Source organism: Mugil cephalus, chromosome 14, assembly GCF_022458985.1.
Source record: "Mugil cephalus isolate CIBA_MC_2020 chromosome 14, CIBA_Mcephalus_1.1, whole genome shotgun sequence".
NCBI lineage: Eukaryota > Metazoa > Chordata > Actinopteri > Mugiliformes > Mugilidae > Mugil > Mugil cephalus.
This window is the reverse complement of record NC_061783.1, coordinates 309,023-329,009: the sequence shown is the minus strand read 5'-3', so window position 1 is coordinate 329,009 and position 19,987 is coordinate 309,023. Positions and strand designations below refer to the sequence as shown.

Genomic DNA, 19,987 nt, shown 5'->3' with positions numbered 1-19,987 from the left:
GCTTTTCTTCTGTGAAACATGGCAACAGCCCCTGGAATTCTACGCTCTCAATCAAGCCACCCCTTCCAACTACAGTTATATCACCAAACCCCGCATCTCCAGGCGAGGGGGAGGTGTTGCCGTTCTTCATAAACAATCCCTATCCATCACTGAACTAAACCTCAACCTCCCATCTATTATATCCTCTGAATATCTCGCTTTCTCCTTCCCCAATTCAATTACCTCTGTTCTCATTTACCGTCCCCCAACGCCACACCCTTCTTTCCTTTCTGAACTCTCAGAACTCCTCACCATTGTATCCTCTCTTTCCTCCCGCCTCCTACTCACCCGTGACCTCAACATCCACATCGACCAGCCCAAAGCCCCAATGACATCCGACTTCCTCTCTCTCCTGGACTTTTTCCATCTTACCCAACACATCAACTTCCCTACCCACACCAAAGGCCACACCCTGGACATAGACTGCTCCTCCTTCCTACCAATAACCAATCCCCCAACCTCTGTATTCTCCTCTCCGCCCCTCTACCCTCGCCCCATAACCCCAAAAAATGCATTATCTCCTACATCGAGGCAGTAAACCCACTCACGCTCTCCCAGCTCATATCCTCTGCCTTTCCTCCTGACTCTGCACCCTCTTCCCCTGACAACTACGCCACCACGCTCAACACCATCCTTTTTGACTCCCTTGACTCCCTAGCCTGGGAAACTTCCTCTGTCTCATTCATCAACTCTTCCCCCTGGTAGACCCCGGAACTCTGCACCATGAAACAAACCAGCTGCCAACTTGAACGTCTTTACAAATGGAGCCGCTTCACTGTCCACGCTGAAGCCCTCAAACAACACATTTCCTCCTACCATGACACTCTCCATGCTGCCATTTTCTGCCCATTTCTAATCCCTCATCAACAGCACCAACCAGAACCCCCGCATTCTGTTCTCCACCGTCAATAAACTGCTGCAACCACCGGCCATCAACCCACCCTCCTCCCCTGACCTCTGTAACTCCTTCATCCTTGCCTTTAGCAACAAGATCTCCCAAATCAACAGCTCCCTGACTGCCACGGTCAGTAACCCCCCCTCCACTGCTCCACCGGTTGACACTGTGAACCACTCCATCCTCCTTCAAAGGCTGCGCCACCTCGGTGTTGAGGGCACTGCATTCGACTGGCTCACTTCTTACATCACTAACGGGCAACAGTTCGTCTCCTTCTCTGGCCACACCTCCTCCCTACCTCCTTCAGGAGGTCCCTCAAGGCTCAGTCCTCGGACCCCTCCTCTTCATCTGCTACCTCTTCCCTTTGGTCACATCATCTGCAAACTCTGGACTTCCACTGTTACGCCGATGACACTCAGATTTACATCAGCACCAAATCCACCCAAAACCCTCCCCTCTCCCACATCGAAACCTGCATCTCTTCAATTAACTGAGCTCCGCCTCATAGGCACCAAATCCATCCTCAACAATACCGGACCCATCTCACACACCATCGACACCTCGACCATCACCCCCTCCCCCCTGATACGCAGTGTCTGTGTCATCCTGGACCCCACCCTCTCCTTTGATCCTCATGTCCGCTCCGTTGTCAAGACCTCCTACTTCCACCTACGCCGCATTGCCAAAATCAGACACTGCCTCTCTCCCCCTGCTGCCGAATCCCTCATCCATGCCTTTATCTTCTCCTGCCTCAACTATTGTAACTCCCTCCTCACTGGCATCACTTCGCGCTCCCTTCACAGTCTCCAACTGGTACAAAACTCTGTTGCCCGTCTCCTTACCCATACCCGGTCCTGCCAATTGGCTCCACATTAAACAGCGCATCAATTTCAAGATACTCCTCACCTTCAAAGCCCTCCACCACCTGGCTCCCCCTTACTTGTCTGACCTCCTTATCCCCCACCACCCCACCCGTGCCCTCCGATCCTCTTCCACTCTCTCATTGACAGCACCAACATCCAAGCTCAAATCTTTTGGCCCCCCAGTACTGCACTCCTCCCCTATGCTCGATTACCCCCCCATGATCTATGGAAGTCATCCCTTTTTTAACCGTTTTTTAACATTTCTTTGTTATTATTAGCTTTAGTTAACAAAAATATATAGGAATAAATATGGTCTTATACTGTACAGTATGTGTGTGTATGTTTCAAGAAACAAATGATTGCATGCATTAATCAAAACTGTTTCATTGACAGGTGTAGTATATTCTTTCTTTTTTTATGTCAGTTTTTTTTTTTTTTAGTGTCATATTTGAATTTGAAAACTACTTCTGTGTATTTATATTGCTTTCATGTTGAGGGATCAGATGTGCACTTGATGATGGTTTGTTAATCACGTCAGACCAGACATGTCAGTCGAGCTAGACATGTCCTCAAACATGTCTTGAAAGGCTATTATCTTCTTTATTATTTAACTCAAATACTACCAATACACTGGTCAGGATAGGTTAGCTAATCACACTGCACAGACTTATATTCGAACAATAGAGACGCAATTCACCACAATGTGGACTTTGGCGTAAATTCTTCACAATGTTATGTGTTATGGATTGAGTAGGTTTGCTGATGTTGGATAGTGTTGTGTGTTCTTGTTTTAATAACTTTGTCACTGACTTGCTTGTCTGGGGAATTAAATGACAGATGTCTTCTATGTCTTTGTTGGTCAAACACAGAAATTGCTCATATCTGCTTCAAAAGTTTTTTTTTTTTTTTTTTTTTTTTTAAATAAAAGTCTGTAAATAAATAAATAAAAGTTGAGACGGATTTATTTTGGCACCAGAACCTAGCAACCATTAGCGGTACTGAACTTTAAGGTACTTCTGCATTGGAATTGCTATGTTTATATATAGTCTGGTATGGTAAGACCTATTCACATCCACTGATACAGAAATTCAGACGGTTTTCCTGACTTTCCTGCTATACATCAAGAAAAAAATAGTGAAAATTGTAAAAGAGTGTTCACAATAACATTACCATCAAGCTCATGTCAAACAGTACACACCTGACTTCACCTGAAGTCACTAGGATTAACTCCAAATGAATCTCTGCAATTTTCTCACACCTTGGTTTAATGCTACTACAAGAGCCATGGGTCCACAAAAAGTTTACCAAACATTCACAGGATCTCATAAAAGGTATTGCTAAGATGAGGACACCAATAACATTTCCAAGGCATTAGATACACCAAGAAACACAGTGAAAGCAATCATCAACAAATGGAGGAAATATGGCACAGCGATGACATTTTGAGGAACATGACATGGCTCCAGAATAGATAAGAAGACAAAAAGAAAACTGGCAAGAGAGGCTGTCAAGTAGGTGACAAACCTTAAAGGACCAGCAGGACTTTCTGGCAAGTATTCATTGCTCCCTACATATACAGAAAGACATGTCCAATTTCCTAAAAATCAAGAACCTTGCCTCATCATTGGGGCTGTGCTGAAATTCTGCACAAAACGTTTCTAACCCTACTGACGATGTAAATTCTACGGAAGAGTATTAGGGCCACCCACGAGAAAAAAAAAAAAAAAATTAGAGGAGGTACATTTATTTTTCTTATGCACTTGTCATAAAGTTGCCCTTCAAATTGGCAGGATGGATAAACTGTGTGTGCTTGATAGGACCCACAGGGAGAGTACAATGAGCAGTGTTTGTGTTTTTGGAAACCAGAGGCCTGTGAAGCGAGCTTAACTTACCCGGGGTTACTCCCAACCTATCCAGCTGAAACTATCCACAACAATGACAATCTGGATAAGTGGTATCATGACGCTTGTTATCAATAACTTAACCCAGGTTTGTCTTGTTGTGAATCTCGAAAAGTCAAACACTGCGGCTGCATTGAAGAGGCGCCAAATGGCATTGCAAAGGACTGCAGATTGCATAACTGCATAAATTACACATCAATGGCCTAGTTAGTTTGCATTTAACAAAGCCATGAATCCCAATCACTGTGCTGCATAGATGAATCGCTTGTTTGACAATTCGTCTCATTCCCCCAGATGTAATCCCTCTGGAGTAAAACGAACGTGGGAGAAGATAAAAAATCAAACACAAAAACATAATTTCATCTGGTGAGTTGGATTCCATAATGTTATATGGGCTACAATAAAGCGGGAAGCTGAGGCCCCAATTACATCATATCAACACATCAAGTTGTTGGCCTGAATGAAAACATGCTGATTTTGAGCTGTGTTTGAGTAACGGGGACAAATGGCAAAAATATACTCTTCTTTGTGTGGTTATCACCTGGAAGATGCGTTCAGACCATAACGCTCTTCTTGCGATTTGGCCTCTAATCTCAATTGAGTCTTCAGTGAAAGGGCATGTGATTCTTTCCCGAACAGCTGATTGGCCAGTGGGTGGAACCTTTTATCGGATTCAGATAAACCCTGAAAGTTACCCTGACTCAAAGCAGGTTTGCCGTTCAAAGTAAGTTACCTTGGTAACGTACCTCGATAAGAATGAATCCAGCCTTGTGATACCAGAAACCCAGGGTTAACCTTGAAGTTACTTCGCTAAGTCCGTAATCCTGCTTTGTGATACAGGCCTCTGGATGCATGCATCCTCTTGGACCGCACAGCATCTGTGCCCGACTTCGAGGCTCTACTCTACCTCTCTATTTTCTTTTCAGTTGCCCTAATACTCTACTATGAAATTCTAACACTGTATTTACAGAAATATATTTAGTGGCCCTAAATAAGTCTTTGTCAACTTCTATCCACTTAAGTTTGCAGAGATGTAGAAACAAAAATTTGGACCAACTCCTTGTTTTTGTTTGTCATTTGCACATGCACAGATAGGTCCACTCCTACTTGTCTCATTTTTACTTAGAAATTAGAAAATGAGAAATGTACTAAGCCAGAGGTGAATAACCGTGCATTCCCCTTTTTTTAATTTTTTTTTTTAATCTATTTAATGCATTTGTGCTTCACACACATTTTTAGACTCTTAAGTATGTACACAGAGATTATTCGAATGGCTATGATTATAAACTTAGAACTTACAATAAATCAGGAAGCAGTCTCTTTTTTACAACAACGTGGCAATGACTGAGGATGGACAAAGATGGAATAAGAGACACACATATCAAGTGACAATGTTTCACGACACATCAGTGTTTTTATTGATGATTAAATTAATGCAGCGTCTCCTCTACTCTACTCTTACCCCAGCCCAGTGTTCAACGGAGCACTCTGTGACAGTGGCTGCAGTGTTGCACCATGGTATCAAGGACAAGATTGGTCTGTTGGTATATTTGTTGTGTGTACCTGTTTAGGCAACAGGGCTCGCCCTGTTCCCCCCTCTTCTGGGTCCATGGCCTTCTGGAGATGAACATTAAACTTTGCTGAGGTATTCATAGCTGCACACACAATTGCAGAGTGTAGGTTTTCCTTTACAAGAGCAATGAACATCATTAGTGAATGGTTTTCAAGTTTTTCATCCCTTATTAATATGAAGAAAATAAATTAATCAGACTAAACGTGATGGCAGGAACGAAACACCTGACACTGACATAGTTAAGGTTTAAACTGTTTCTGAAAATGTTGAATATTAAATGTTAAGTAATGAAAAACATTTGTCTCCTCACTAGAATTGGCAGGACATATGAATGTCACGCTGAAAGTTTTAACATTAAAACAACTAACTGTAATGTAATGAACCTGACATCCAGGACTCCCTCAGCTGGGAAAACTGTCTAGTGTCTAGTGCTGTCTAGTAGGGGTATGCAAATCATCCAGTATTTCTATTTGTATTTGTTGAGGGGAAAAAGCATTTCTATTTGTATCTGAACAAAATTCAAAATAAGTGAGTTTCACTCTAATTTAGTATATGCATGTGTAAAAATAAGTATTCTTTAATTAGCCATTATAATAATTATGGATTATGGATGCAATATTGGTTGATGATATGCATTAGATGCAGCTAATATATAGATATTTAGGCTGACTTGAAGGAGGAGAACATGACTGTGATGATAAGCTGGTGCTTGCATAGGTGGGAGGGGTGTGTGGCTCAGTAGGTAGAGCAGTAAACAGTTCGATCCCCGGAATGTGCCGCATGATGGAAGTGTCCTTAAGCGAGACACTGCATCTCCAGTTGCTCCCATTGTGTGGCACAGGTGTGTGAATGTTTGTGTGCATGTGTGTGCTTGTGTGAGCGAATGGGTAGATGTATCTGTGACTGTAAGGTGCTTTGAGTACCAATAGGTAGAAAAATGCTATATAAAAACAAAACCATTTAACATTACCAATAGACAATAGTCTGAATTACTGAGCTAACAAATGAATGCTAACATAAGAGGACCTGACTACAGACGTCTCAGTACTAATATAACGTAACTGAATAATCTCCCGGTTAAACTCCGCTTCCCAAAAGTAATTTGGTTAATGTAAAAAAGCAACAACAATGAAAAAAAACAATAAAACAATTTTTAAATTAAAGTTAAAGTTAAATTGTGTTTCGTCCAGTCAGAGACACTTTCCAGTTGGAAGTTAAGATATTGTTAAGATAAGTTGTTAGTTAAGAAAAGTTGGGAGTTAAGATATTGGGATCACAACTCAAAGAGACAAACAAACAAACAAAAAGGCTGAAGTCACTGGAGTGAAGTGTTCTGGTTTTAATTCGATTGCAGCTAATTGAAATAATCTTTCTGATTTATCATTATATTCGTTTTTTTGAGTGATTTCATCCTGTGATATTCTATTCTGCTATGTCAGGTACAAACTGCACAATCTTTTCATTCGATAAAGTTGAAAAGTTGAAATTTAAAGTTGAGACAAGTTGAAAATGTTCTTCGTTTTGGGTTATGGCTTGTCATTAAGTGGTGATGGTGGGTCCTGAACCCAGACCAGATAAGAAGAACCGGTAACACTTTCTATGAAGGTTGTATTTATAATGCCCTATGAATACACTCATAATGTTTTATAAGGTGTCTATAAAGCATTATAATGGTCATTATTACCATCTATACATATTCACAAGTCGTTATAACCAACTTCATGATGCATTATGACAACTGGTTATGAATGATTATAATTTTAATCTGAATAGTGCATTATAAATATGTAAATATCTGCCTAGTCACTTGTTAGTTTTATAATGCATCATAACTACTTTGCTTTGCTAAATGTGTATAGTGATGCATAATGACTTTTGACTTCGCCTATAGTGCTTTATATCTGTAGTTATAAGTATATGTAATAAAGTTATAATAATTCTATACATCTCCCTACAGCACACTGTTATAAACAGCCATGCAGTTGCGTTATTTGTCAGTGCTATTTGTCAGCGCTAAGTAAAGTGACAAGAATATGACACTATTATTAACTGATATAAGTTACTATGAGTAATTAAAAGGTGCAATGAACTAAGTCCTGAGTCTGGCATCTTTACCTCATATGCACAGTGTTAATATCATAGGTGTTATTTGTCAGCTTTAGGTAAATTAGAGCAAATGAAATGCCTGGACAGTAAAGACAAAAGAAATGCATTTAGTTCACTTTATTTTCATTTAAACCAACACACATAATCAGAATGATTATCAACGCTCTGAGCACATTACACAAACACATGAAACAGGCCACAAAAGTGGCACGGCTTGGTCCTAGAGATGTGGCTCTTAAAAGTGCCTTTGGGTTGGTGACGTGATTCAGGGTCAGAGGTCAGGAGATGGTTTGACAGCAACTACAAGAAGAACAGAGGCAAATCTTTAGTGCTCTAGCTGTGTTTGTTTTTATGCAGAAAGGTTTGAATGAAAACACATAAGCAGATCACGTTTTTTGTTTAAAGCAGCCTAATGAGACATTATGTTACCGCATATCGTGCAGGCAGCGCAGATTACCCGTAGGTGGCTTAAGCTAGCTAGACAAAAGTTACCAGACACAGCTAGTTTTAACTCACAAATTAGATTGTTTTCATATTCTTGCGTTTAATGATTGAAACCATTCGAAATCATTGCTTTAATATGTAAACGATGTGCTTCATGTAAGCAAAGTAAGGCATTAGCTCAAAAAACATTAGCAGGGCAGAAAGACAACCTACCTGTCCTGGATAGCCGCTTTACGACTAGTACATACAGTCAATGCTTTACGACAGTGGGAGGAGCTGGGGACGGAGGTGGGTGGGTGGGGTCAGAGGTCAGGGGTCATGGACTAAGGAATGACACTTCTACAATAATAATAATATAAATACAAACGATATCAAAATAATATACCATATAAAATTATATGGAAGGTAGGGGGTCCCTACTTAATCTCTCCATCAGTTTGGGGGTCCTTGGTCTGAAAAAAAGTGAAGACTCCTGCTGTATAGCAGCTAGTTTTATGAAGAATATGCATCACTCAAATTCTCACAATGAAATTGAAAAATGTGAGAATTTGATTGTTGCTTATTTTCCTAAAATTGATTGCTATACAGAACACTGAGATTACTGTACAGAGCTGAGGACTAACTACTGATTAAGTGCATATAATAATAATAATAATAATAATAATAATAATAATAATAATAATAATAATAACAATATATTTTATTTGTATAGCGCTTTTCAAAACTCAAAGACACTTCACAGACAAAACACGTAAAAAAGAAAACTTTGTACACATTAAATACACAATGAATGAAAAAGAGAACAGTTGAAATGAACATTTTTCCCTAAATTCCCATGTTTGTCATGTGAGTAAGCGTATGTACACTTCCCGATTTTGAACCGCTGCTGTGTGTGCTTGCACTGTTTTAGCTCTGTTAAAATCACGTAATGTTGAATCGGTGTGTAAGTTTGCTAAAACTATGTCGGACTCCGTAGTTTTCTCTTTCTCAATCTGACTAGTGACGATATGTATAGTCGCATGTCGCCATTCCACCACTGGTGATCTAGGTGGTGGCCTACGTCGATAATTAGAACTCTTTCTGGGGAAAGCCTGGTCAAATTACACGAGATGGAGTTCACCCCACCTTGGCGGGTGCTTCTCTTATCTCTAGGAATTTCTCTGATTTTATTAACACCCCAAAACCATGACAATCCAGAGTTCACCCCAGGTGGCAGAGTTGCAGTCTTACACGCCTCTCTGCCGCTTCTGTAATACTGTCTCAAACCCATAACTCCCCAAACTCCATAGATGTGATGTCTGCTCCCAGATTTTTTAAATGGAAAAATAACAATAGAGGAGTTATTCATAGGAACCTTATCCAAATCAACACAAATTCACTCGTACAACAGAGCGATAAGAAAATCAAATGTGGTTTCTTGAATGTCAGGTCTCTCTCATTTTGATTTGATAACTGATCATCAGATTTATCTATTTAGTTTGACTGAAACGTGGCTGCAGGATGATGAATATGTCAGTTTAAATGAGTCCACGCCACCCAGTCATAGTAACTATCACATTCCTTGAGGTACAGGCCAAGGAGGAGGAGTGGCAGCAATCTTCCACTCTGATTTATTTATTATTATTATTTATAATTTTTAGCTGAATTCTCTGAGTTTCTATGTGATTTAGTGCTTACAACAGATAAAGTCATTATAGTAGGTGAATTTAACATCCATGTTGATGTTATGAGTGACAGTCTTAGCTCTTCATTTATGTCATTACAAGACTCAATTGGCTTTTCTTAGAATGTAAACGGTCCAACTCATTGTTTCAATCACACCTTCTTGTACTAACTTGTGTCATAGAAACTGAAGGTCTAACAGTATATTCTCATTACCCTCTATTGTTCGATCATTTCCTTGTAACATTTGAATTTACTATTAGATTACACAGAAATTGGAAAGACATTTCTTTATGGTAGACACTTATCTGATGATGCTATAACTAGATATAAGGAATTAATTCCTTCAGTATTTACCTCAGTGCCTTATGTCAGTGATGTGATGAATATTTTGTTGACAGCACGACAGCATCACTTAGCACAACTCTAAATATAGTTGCTCCTCTTAAAAAGAAGGTGATAAATCGGAGGAGGGTAGCTCCATGGTATAATTCACAGTTGCGTAGTTCAAAGCAGGCAGTTCAAAAGCTGGAAAGAATTTGGCATTCCACTAATTCGGAAGAAGCTCACATAGCCTGGAAAGATAGTTTAACAACTTGTAAAAAAAAAAAAAAAACTCTCTGGAGGATTGGAACAGCATATTATTCTTCATTAATAGAAGAAAACAAGAACAACCCCAGATTTCTTTTCAGCACTGTAGCCAGGCTGACAAAGAGTCACAGCTCTGTTGAGCCATCTATTCCTTCAGCCCTCAGCAGTAATGACTTCATGAGCTTCTTCACTGATAAAATTGTTGGCATTAGAGATAAAATTCATAGCACCCTTCCAGCTGTCAAAGATGTAAGTACAGTTGTATTAGAAACCTCTGTAGGACCTAGTCAATATTTGTATTCTTTCTTTCTAATTGATCTTCCTGAGACCCGATTAAATTGCTCAAGGAGGTTTATCCATTAATTAATACCTCCATATTAAATCAGATAAACTTATCTTTATTAACAGGATATGTGCCCCAGTCTTTTAAAACTGCTGTAATTAAACTATTACTTTAAAACTCACTCTTGACCCAGATGTTTTAGCCAACTATAGGCCAATTTCCAACCTTGCTTTTAGCTCTAAAGTTTTAGACAGGGTTGTTGCCAATCAGTCGGTTGATCATTTAAACAGGAATGGTCTGTTTGAAGAGTTTCAGTCAGGTTTTAGAACTCATCATAGTACAGAAACTGCTCTGGTTAAAGTTACCAATGATCTCCTCATGGCTTCAATGGTCTCTATACTTGTCCTGCTAGATCTCAGTGCTGCATTTGTCACTATTGATCACAGTATTCTACTACAGAGACTTGAAAATGTGATCAAGATTACAGGAACTGCACTAGACTGGTTTGAATCATATCTGTCAGACAGATTCCAGTTTGTCCATGTAAACAACAACTCTTCTATATATACCAAAGTAAGCTATGGAGTTCCTCAGGGTTCTGTGCTAGGACCAATATTATTCACATTATACATGCTTCCCTTAGACAATATTATTAGACAGCACAGCATAAACTTCCATTGCTACGCAGATGATACCCAGCTTTATTTATCCATGAAACCTGATGAAACTAATCCGCTGATTAAACTCCAAGCATGCCTTAAAGACATAAAGGCTTGGATGACCTGTAATTTTCTACTTTTAAACAAAACAGAAGTCACTGTATTTGGCTCTAAACATGTCAGAGATTCATTATCTAATCACCTACTTTCATTGGATGGCATTACTTTGGCCTCCAGTACTACTGTGAAACACCTTGGTGCCATATTTGATCAGGCTATGTCCTTTAATACTCACATAAAGCAGGTGACCAGGACTGCTTTCTTTCACATTCGCAATATCATCATCATCAGGAGCATCCTTTCTCAGAGTGATGCAGAAAAACTAGTTCATGCATTTGTGTCTTCCAGGCTGGATTATTGTAACTCGTCACTATCTAGCTGTCCAAATAGCTCTTTAAAAAACCGCAAGAGCACTGACAGGAATTAGCAAGGGAGATCATAATACTCCAGTATTAGCTTCTCTTCATTGGCTCCCTTTAAAATCTAGAATTGAATTTAAAAGCTTTATCATATCTGGGCCTAGCTTCATCATATCTGAAAAGACCTCATAGAACCATATTGTCCCAACAGATCTCAAAGTGCAGGTCTACTTGTGGTTCCTAATAGAACAGGTCAGCCTTTGAGTAGATAGAAAAGACCATTTACCATATTTACTGGCAGCCCACACCCAACCCTCATCCCCAGTTCAGGGGCGCGTCCACAGAATTTTCTTCAGCCCAAAAGTACACAGTTTAAAAAAAAAACTGAAAAAAAAAAAAAAGCTCAGGGTTCTGTGTAGTTATCAGTTTTAATAAGGCTAAGAATGAAATTTAGAACAGTAACATTTAAAAGAACAGCAATGTTTACATTTGGCATCAATAGTGTTAGTTCACTTCAGTAATCCGTTTTTAACATGGTAGGTACCACTTACCACTACACTCTAAATCAGAACTTAGTGCTTTAGCTCTCAGTAGTAGTTACTCTTAAGAAAAATAATTCACCACTGCCACTCAAATTCTCACAGTGAAATTGACGACAACAATATTCAAAATCAGTACTGCTCAGCTCTTTACACGGTGTACTATAAACAATTATGTGTTCTGTATCACACTTAGATCAAGTACCACTCAATGTACCATTCATTTGGAGGTGCTGACACTTCAAAATAACTGTATTGCCGTGTTTGCTGCTGAACAACCTTACAAACTCGTCCATATCCAAGACCTTGGCTCACTTGGCACCACACTTAGCACCCCAAGATCACTCAAGTCTTTCATTGTTTATGGTGGTGCGCAAGTGATTTTTGATTAGTTTCAATGAAGAAAAACTGCAGCAGCTGTGCTTACAGATAGGGCCAAATCAGTTTTGCACAACCTGAACAGTTCATAGAAGACATAGAAGAAACTCAAGAAAACTCGTGAGATTCTTCATTCCAGCTGCCTCCTTTCTCTTTCTCCTTTCTCTTGGTGGAGCTCATGCTTCAGATCCTCCAGGTTTGTGTTGTAAATGGTTCCAAATAAAAACAAAGGAGGCTCCTCTAAAAAGCCGTTGCTTTTAGGATTAAGTGCCTGAATCCCTCTTATGATATCACAATTATTTTTTGAAAACCGCCTTTCTAGCTCAGCATTTACACGGTCTAGGATTGGATGGTAAACGGACTTAATCCTTAATAATCCTTAATAATCCTTGCCGATGTCACTATAATGCTGACCAGCTGTGGATATGACAATAGTGTCGTTAAGAGCAGTGCTTGTTTTACGTTGGCTTTTAGGCATCCTCTCTGTACTGATGTTGCACTGCTGAGCCATGCTTAGCACTTCTGTCCACAGCTCGTCAAAAGACGATTCATCTCTGTATTTTACTATTGAGTCCTGCAGTGCCTCAGTGAGGTCAATTGCTCTGGCATGATCCACTGATGAGGGCTGCAGCATATCACTTAAGAACCTTGCATCTCTAAGGAATTTTCTAAAGGTTGCTAGAAGGCCAATGAAATCTAGATTTAGCTGCGTTCGCAGTCCACATGCCTCTACACTTATGTCTCTATTATTCTCCCCATCAGTGTCATAAAGGACTTGTAGCACAGCTGGAAGCTGGTCCATTAGGTTTTGGCAAGCATTATACCAGCAAGCCCACCTACTTTCATCGAGTCTGGGCAACTCTCAAGGCTGATCCTCCTGATAAATTGAGCACTGTATGTCCTGCCACTTATGGTGGACATAGGAACCCAACAGACACACATAAAGGCGCTGCAGCAAAGAAAAAAAGCATGACCCTTCTGGTACTGCTCTGACTGTGTCCACAATAACCAAATTTAGGCAATGTGCATTGCAGTGCACATAGAAGGCATGCTTGGCCAGGGACTGTATCCTTGCAGACACACCACTGTGCTTGCCACTCATTACTGAAGCCCCATCATAGCCATCATTTTTTCAGTTAGCCCAGCAGCATCAAGTTTGTCTGCATGCTCAAAATGCATGAAGCTTTCATGTACTGTACCTCTGTAGTAGTACCTGAGTACTAATGAAATTTGTTCCTGTTTTTAAGTATTTTGTTTCATCAGCTAGAATACATTAACACCCTCTTCTCTTTTACCTCTTCAGTAATGTCCTTTCTCACCATATCTGCTTAGATCCTCTAAAATCTCATTCTGAATATGGTTGCTGGTGTACTTGGCATTGCTATGTCCCATTTTCTGTTTTATTAAGGGGTCATGCTTGGCTATGAGTTCCAAAATGGCCAGAAAGTTGCTCTTGTTTCCTGAGTCCTCTGACTCCCAATGGCGTGGCTGTGCAGAGCAAAACATCAGCAACTGTTTTGATATATATCCTATTTTCCTCTACCTTTTTTTGGTACTGTTTGTCTATTGCCTGGAATAAAGATGTATTGTTCTCAACACTCCTCTGATACTCCGTGCATGCCACCGTGGTATTAAGATGGTACTCTGCTCTAGCATGTTAGCGGAAACCTCCATCTTTGTACATGGCCTTTTTCCAATTTGAAAAGCCAGTAGCTGAGGTAAACGTTGTCTCCGGAACAGAGGGCAGCTAAAAATGTCTGCAAGCAAAACAAAAAGCACTATCCTGGCACTGAGAGTATTCAACCCAGGTATAGACTTTATACCAGGAAGCGCTGAAGGCCCTGGTTCTTCCCTGTCTGTGCTGAGTGCGAGGGAAGGTCTTCAGGATAGGTTGTACAGCATCTGCAGCTCTGGTTTGAGAAATGTCTGGAAATATTAAAAATACATCCAAAATGAGTCTATGGAAATTAATACTCATGATCGACACTGACATTTAAACACAAAAATATGCATTTTGTTCTTGTTCCTACAGCCAATGTCTGGAAAAATATATGCATACATGTAGATTCTGGAATTTTTAAATGAGGAAGAAGAATTAAGGTGATTTTTAAAAGATGTTTAACATTTTATTTAACTTTTTAAAAGTTGAGTTGGATCATTAAGCAATGACAACTCCAAAGTAACATTTGGATTGTCAAGCTTTACCCTTTTAAATATATTAAGGGACAACTGCATTTCTGCAAGTAATACAAAAGATTAATTCACATGTTGATGGTGATAGGTTAATAGCATTTTTAATAAATATTCTACCTTGTTGACCTTTCGGTGTGGCAAAAGTAGGAGTAGTAGGGAGGTTCCCGTTGCTGCTGGAGCTGCTGCAACTGCTGGAGTTGCTGCAGCTGTCATCTGAGTCGGCATGGTCTTCAGGGTCAGCTCTCTCCCTTTGTGCATCTGAAAGTACTGATTGACACAGTCAACACTTCATTAATTCTATTTTTAATTGAACATACATGATTTAATTTTATTTTTAATAAAGCATACATGATTATTTTTTATAATATATAGCACAAATTGCAGAGACTTAACAAATGCACAATTTTAAGTGCATAGTGCCAATTTTATACTGTGATTAAAAAGGAGATATTTAAATTCCTTCATTCACTGAAAAACTGTAAAACTGCAGAGCACCACATTTCACATTTTAAAGGTTTTCCCTAATGTCTGCATTTTCACCTGGAGCTTCATGAGTGCTGGTCTGGCCTGGAAACTTGCATTAGTTGCCTGGCAGCATTCAGCTTCACCCTCACTGCCACACTCCTGCTGGTCACCTGCACTCTCCCTGCTAATTTTCTTCTTTGTGAAAAAACTGGAGATCTCTTCCTGCCTTTGTTTCATACTGCAGTCATTAAAAACATGCCCACAAACACAATGGAAAGCAACATGTTATTTGTACTGTACCAGCACCACAGTAGCAACAATGACATGATACTCTATTGCTGACTGTTAATTCATGTCGCAAAACACATGACCGATGCTAACGTTACTGAAATAGTGGAGAGAGTAGGTTTATCCAGATGGAGAGCTAACTAAAGTAAAACTTTAGGGGGTGGGGGGCATGCCCATTTGTCTACGAGTCTCCGAGTCCACTTCTGTCAAGTTCGTTTCTCGTCAGACTTCCATGTATTACTCTGGTCACTCCTCAGCTGCACGAAATGCCAATTCAGACTACGTAATCCAGTCCCTAGGTTGTCGGTCCTCCCAAGCCTACCATTGATTGTTACAGCCACTCAGATCTTAGTAACTTCAAGTCTGCTTCATTCCGCAACAATAATGCTGTTTTTTGGGGGTCCATCGGGCGGATTCGCTCACAAAGCTTCCCCACATCGTACTCACATCATTCCATCGTTATTTTCCTATTCGCCCATAATCATTCATCAATAAATTGTTAATTCGTCCCTCTGTTTGGAAGTGTGGTCCTTGCTAGTGAATGAAGAAATAAAGCAATTAAAAAGAAAGTATCGGGTGGCAGAGAGGAAATGGAGAAAGAACAAATTATAAATAAACCTCCACATTGTAAATGTCTGAGCTAAAAAAAACTACAATAAGGCAATAAAGGACGCAAGACAGGCACATTTTTCAAACATGATCAGTGAAAACCATAATAACCCCAGAACACTTTTTTCCACTATCGACAGACTAATCAGCCTGGTTTTTAACATGTCTGGCATGATGTCAATAGACTCCAAATGTGAGGAATTAGCAGCTCACTTCAGCAGTAAAATAAAAACTATTAGGTCAGCTTTTAGTCATTCTCAATCTCGTTTTATTAAAGCTGAACCTATGTTTTTATTCAATTCAATTCAGTTTTATTTATATAGCGCCAATAACAATACAAATTGTCTCAAGACCCTCTACAAAAACCGGCCTGCAACCTCCACAGCAAGCCTGAGGGTGACGGTGGCAAGGAAAAAATCCCTTTTAACAGGAAGAAACCTTGAACAGAACCCAGCTCATGTGGAGAGACCCATCTGCCGAAGGCCACCCGGGTAGAAACAGAGAATATAGAGAGAAAAGAAGAACAGGAGAAAGAGATGAACAAACTTTTGTCATAGATACATATATCAAGCCGAAGGAAACATGTAGAATCTAATGACATAACACATAGCTGATGATTGACAGTTTCTGAATATAACAGGAATCATGGGCAGGTTGGTGAATTGTTCATCTGGTAGGAGTGGCTGGACAACTGGAGGAGGCCATGATGACTGGGGCAGATGTAGTTTATGGAGCTCCACAGGTCTGATACACGGATAAGATATTAGAGGACAGGAGCCAGAGAAGACAGAGGAGAGGACATGTCCTCAGTGCATCGTCCCCCTGCAGCCTAGGCCTATAGCAGCATAACTAAGAATTACTTTATTGATCCCACGGGGAAATGACTTAAGGGATGGTTAAGTCCAGCCCTAACTATAAGCTTTGTCAGAAAGGAAAGTCTTAAGCCTGACCTTAAATGTAGAGACAGTTTATGTGTGGAAACCCTGAATAGTTTTGTCCTGGTTGTTGCTAAGGTTCTGGAGAAAGTTTTCTCTCAGTTAAAACCAGCAACCTGCCTTTTAAATCTGATTCCTACACCATTTTTTTAAAAAATCTGTTAGATTTTTTTTTTTAGCTGAGAATGTTTTGAATATTTTAAATTATTCTTTTCAGACAGAGGTTTTCCCAAGTACTTTTAAGACACCCTTTGTTAGGCCTCTTCTGAAGAGGAATAATTTAGACACTGCAATGATCAATTACAGGCCAGTGTCTAATCTGCTATTTTTAGTAAAATTTTAGAGAAATGGTTTTTAATCAGTTGAATGATTTTATAAAAACTCAGTTTGTACAAAACTTTTCAATCGGGTTTTCGAACAAATCACGGTACTGAGACTACCTTGATCAAGGTTTTAAATAATATTTGAATAAACATGGACAAGTGGAAACTTTCTGTCCTGTTTCTATTGGATTTGAGAGCAGCATTTGACACAGTAGACTACGATATTCTTTTAAGCAGACTGCACAACATGATCGGCCTTTCATGTAGTTTTTAACTGGTTTAAATCCTACCTCACTGGGAGACAATTTTATGTTTCTATAGATGAACACTCCTCTTCTGAGATATATACAAACTGGATTGTGGTGAACCCCAAGGCTAAATCGTAGATCCAAAAGTTTTTAATTTGTACAGCCTCTTGGCGTAGTCATCAGGAGACACGGAATAAGTTTTCACAGCTATGCTGATGATACACAGCTATATATCGCCGTGTCTCCTGATGACCCAGGACCAGTTACGCCCTATTAAACTGTATTTTACATATTAAGACATGGATGGGAGATAACTTCCTACAGCTCAACCAGGACAAAACTGAGGTTTTAGTTATCGGCACACAATTACAATTACTTTAAAACTCAGCAGCATGTGTGCTGACGAAGACCAGAAAGAGACAGCATATTACACCAGTTATAAGATCGCTGCATTGGCTCCCCCTGTGTTTCAGGATCGATTTTAAGGTTCTTCTGTTGGTTTATAAATGTCTTAATGGTCTTGGTCCCTCATGTTTATCATGTCTGCTTTTACCATATCGACCCCTGGCAGGTCCTCTGGTATCGTCCTCTTAGTGGTTCCTAGAGTTAGGACAAAGAAACATGGTGGGGCATCCTTTCAGTTTTATGGCCCACGTCTATCGAACAGCTTGCCGGAGGACTTCAGGGCTGCACAGGCAACCCGTTCTCGTTCCCAAGGCCTAACATACCGACGATTTGTCATGCCCCTAGACATCTGATACTGATGCAAAAGGTATCCTTCCACGTCTGTATGAGACTGAATGAGGGTTCTCAATTGACTCCAATGTAAACCCGCTCACGGCGCTAAGAGACGCTTAGAGCAGAGGGGCCAGCCCTCCATTCACTACAATAATAACCTGGTCACGGCGAAATATGATGCGGCGAGCTACAATCTGATTGGAGAACCGCGGACCCTCTGCCCGGAAGTGTTTTTCTCACTATTTGGAGGATTTATTCCAATGACATTATCAACATTTCTCAAGACAAACACATCAAAGTATTACTGATAATTCAACAATAAAATAGCTTCATGTTATGACTCTCACTTTTAACCTTTCCTCCTTCGATTCTTAGAAATAAACTTTTATTCGTATGTTTTGGTTAGTGGAAAAGCCTACACTACCCATAATCCTCGACCACCGACGATTTGTCACCCCCCCCCAGGCGTTTTATACTGACGCAAAAGGTATCCTTCGACCTCTGAAAGGCTCTGCGATCACATAGTGTTTTCCAGACTGATTCAGGATGTGAAAGTGAACAGATTTTACGTACATAATGCTTTGTTAGGTTTATTATTTTAGGTTTATTAAGTTGATTGATTCTAACGCAGGTATGTAAAAAATATACGACTACTTTGAGTGTGATAGTCAAAGTGACGACTACACATGGCTACTGCAGCATTAGCTATTTAATCCACCAATGATGGATTAAATCTATTTCAAACATTAAAGGAGTTGTACGTTGCAAAATAGCCAAATAGCCTCACAATTGTTATTATCAATACTGTTATGTCATGTGGATTAATCTTTGCTTTAATCATGGACTGTATTTTAAATGTTGCATTTTTTTCTTGTTAATTGCGTAGAATGAAGCATAGGGTGAACCTGAACCAAGACCAGTGCTGGTGTGGAAAACAAATGTGACAGACAGGAGATGCTATTCCTCAAAGGCCATCATCCAGTGAAAGTACTAGTGGCATGGCACATGGTCAGTATTCATGCTCACAACTTTTGTTCACCAAAGATTTTCAGTAAGTAAATATTACCTCTTTTTTCCAGTGTCAACTGATCAGCATCAATGTCCAGGTAGATAGATGGTCTAACTGAACTATAACGATCGATCGATCGATAGATCGATAGATAACTTTATTCATCCCCGAGGGGAAATTAGGATGGAGAAGAGGATGCAGCAGCGACTTGTGAGACGTCGTCTGAGTTGGCTGCTACTGACTGGAAGATCAGAAACTGTCCTCGCAATAGTGGAAAGAGGCCAGGCCTTCTCTTATTGACACTATGTTTGCTACTCTGTATCCACAGAGCCTGTGATATTGCTGTTCACACACCCTTTGTCCTGCACAACAGAGAGGCAGTAACAGGAGTCCCACTATTTTGATAGTGTGTCTAAACTTTGGAATGAGCCACTTATGTACATTCAGTTTTATTTATTTATATAGCGCCAAATAACAATACAAACCGTCTCAAGACGCTTTACAAAAACCAGCCTGCAACCTCCAGAGCAAGCTTGAGGGCGACGGTGGCAAGGAAAAACTCCCTTTTAACAGGAAGAAACCTTGAGCAGAACCCAGCTCATATGGAGGGACCCATCTGCCAAAGGGCAGCCGGGTAGAAAAAGAGAAGATAGAGAGAAAAGAAGAGCAGGAGAAAAAGATGAACAAACTTTTGTCATAGATACATATATCAAGCTGAAGGAAACACGTAGAATCTAATGACATAACACATAGCTGATGATCGACAGTTTGTGAATATAACAGGAATCATGGGCAGGTTGGTGAATTGTTCATCTAGGTAGGAGTGG

The 19,987-nt window shown here is 40.0% G+C and overlaps 1 long non-coding RNA gene and 1 pseudogene across 1 annotated transcript; one reads left to right on the top strand and one right to left on the bottom strand.

Annotated features, from left to right (window-relative positions):
• The first annotated feature begins 367 nt into the window (after positions 1-367).
• On the top strand, positions 368-18,007 carry LOC125020270 (annotated as a pseudogene).
• On the bottom strand, positions 11,851-15,299 carry LOC125020250. Its single transcript, XR_007114180.1, has 3 exons — positions 15,086-15,299; positions 14,663-14,812; positions 11,851-14,278 (listed from the first exon to the last, which is right to left on the bottom strand). It is a non-coding gene; the product is annotated as an uncharacterized LOC125020250 (long non-coding RNA).
• Positions 18,008-19,987: the final 1,980 nt, after the last annotated feature.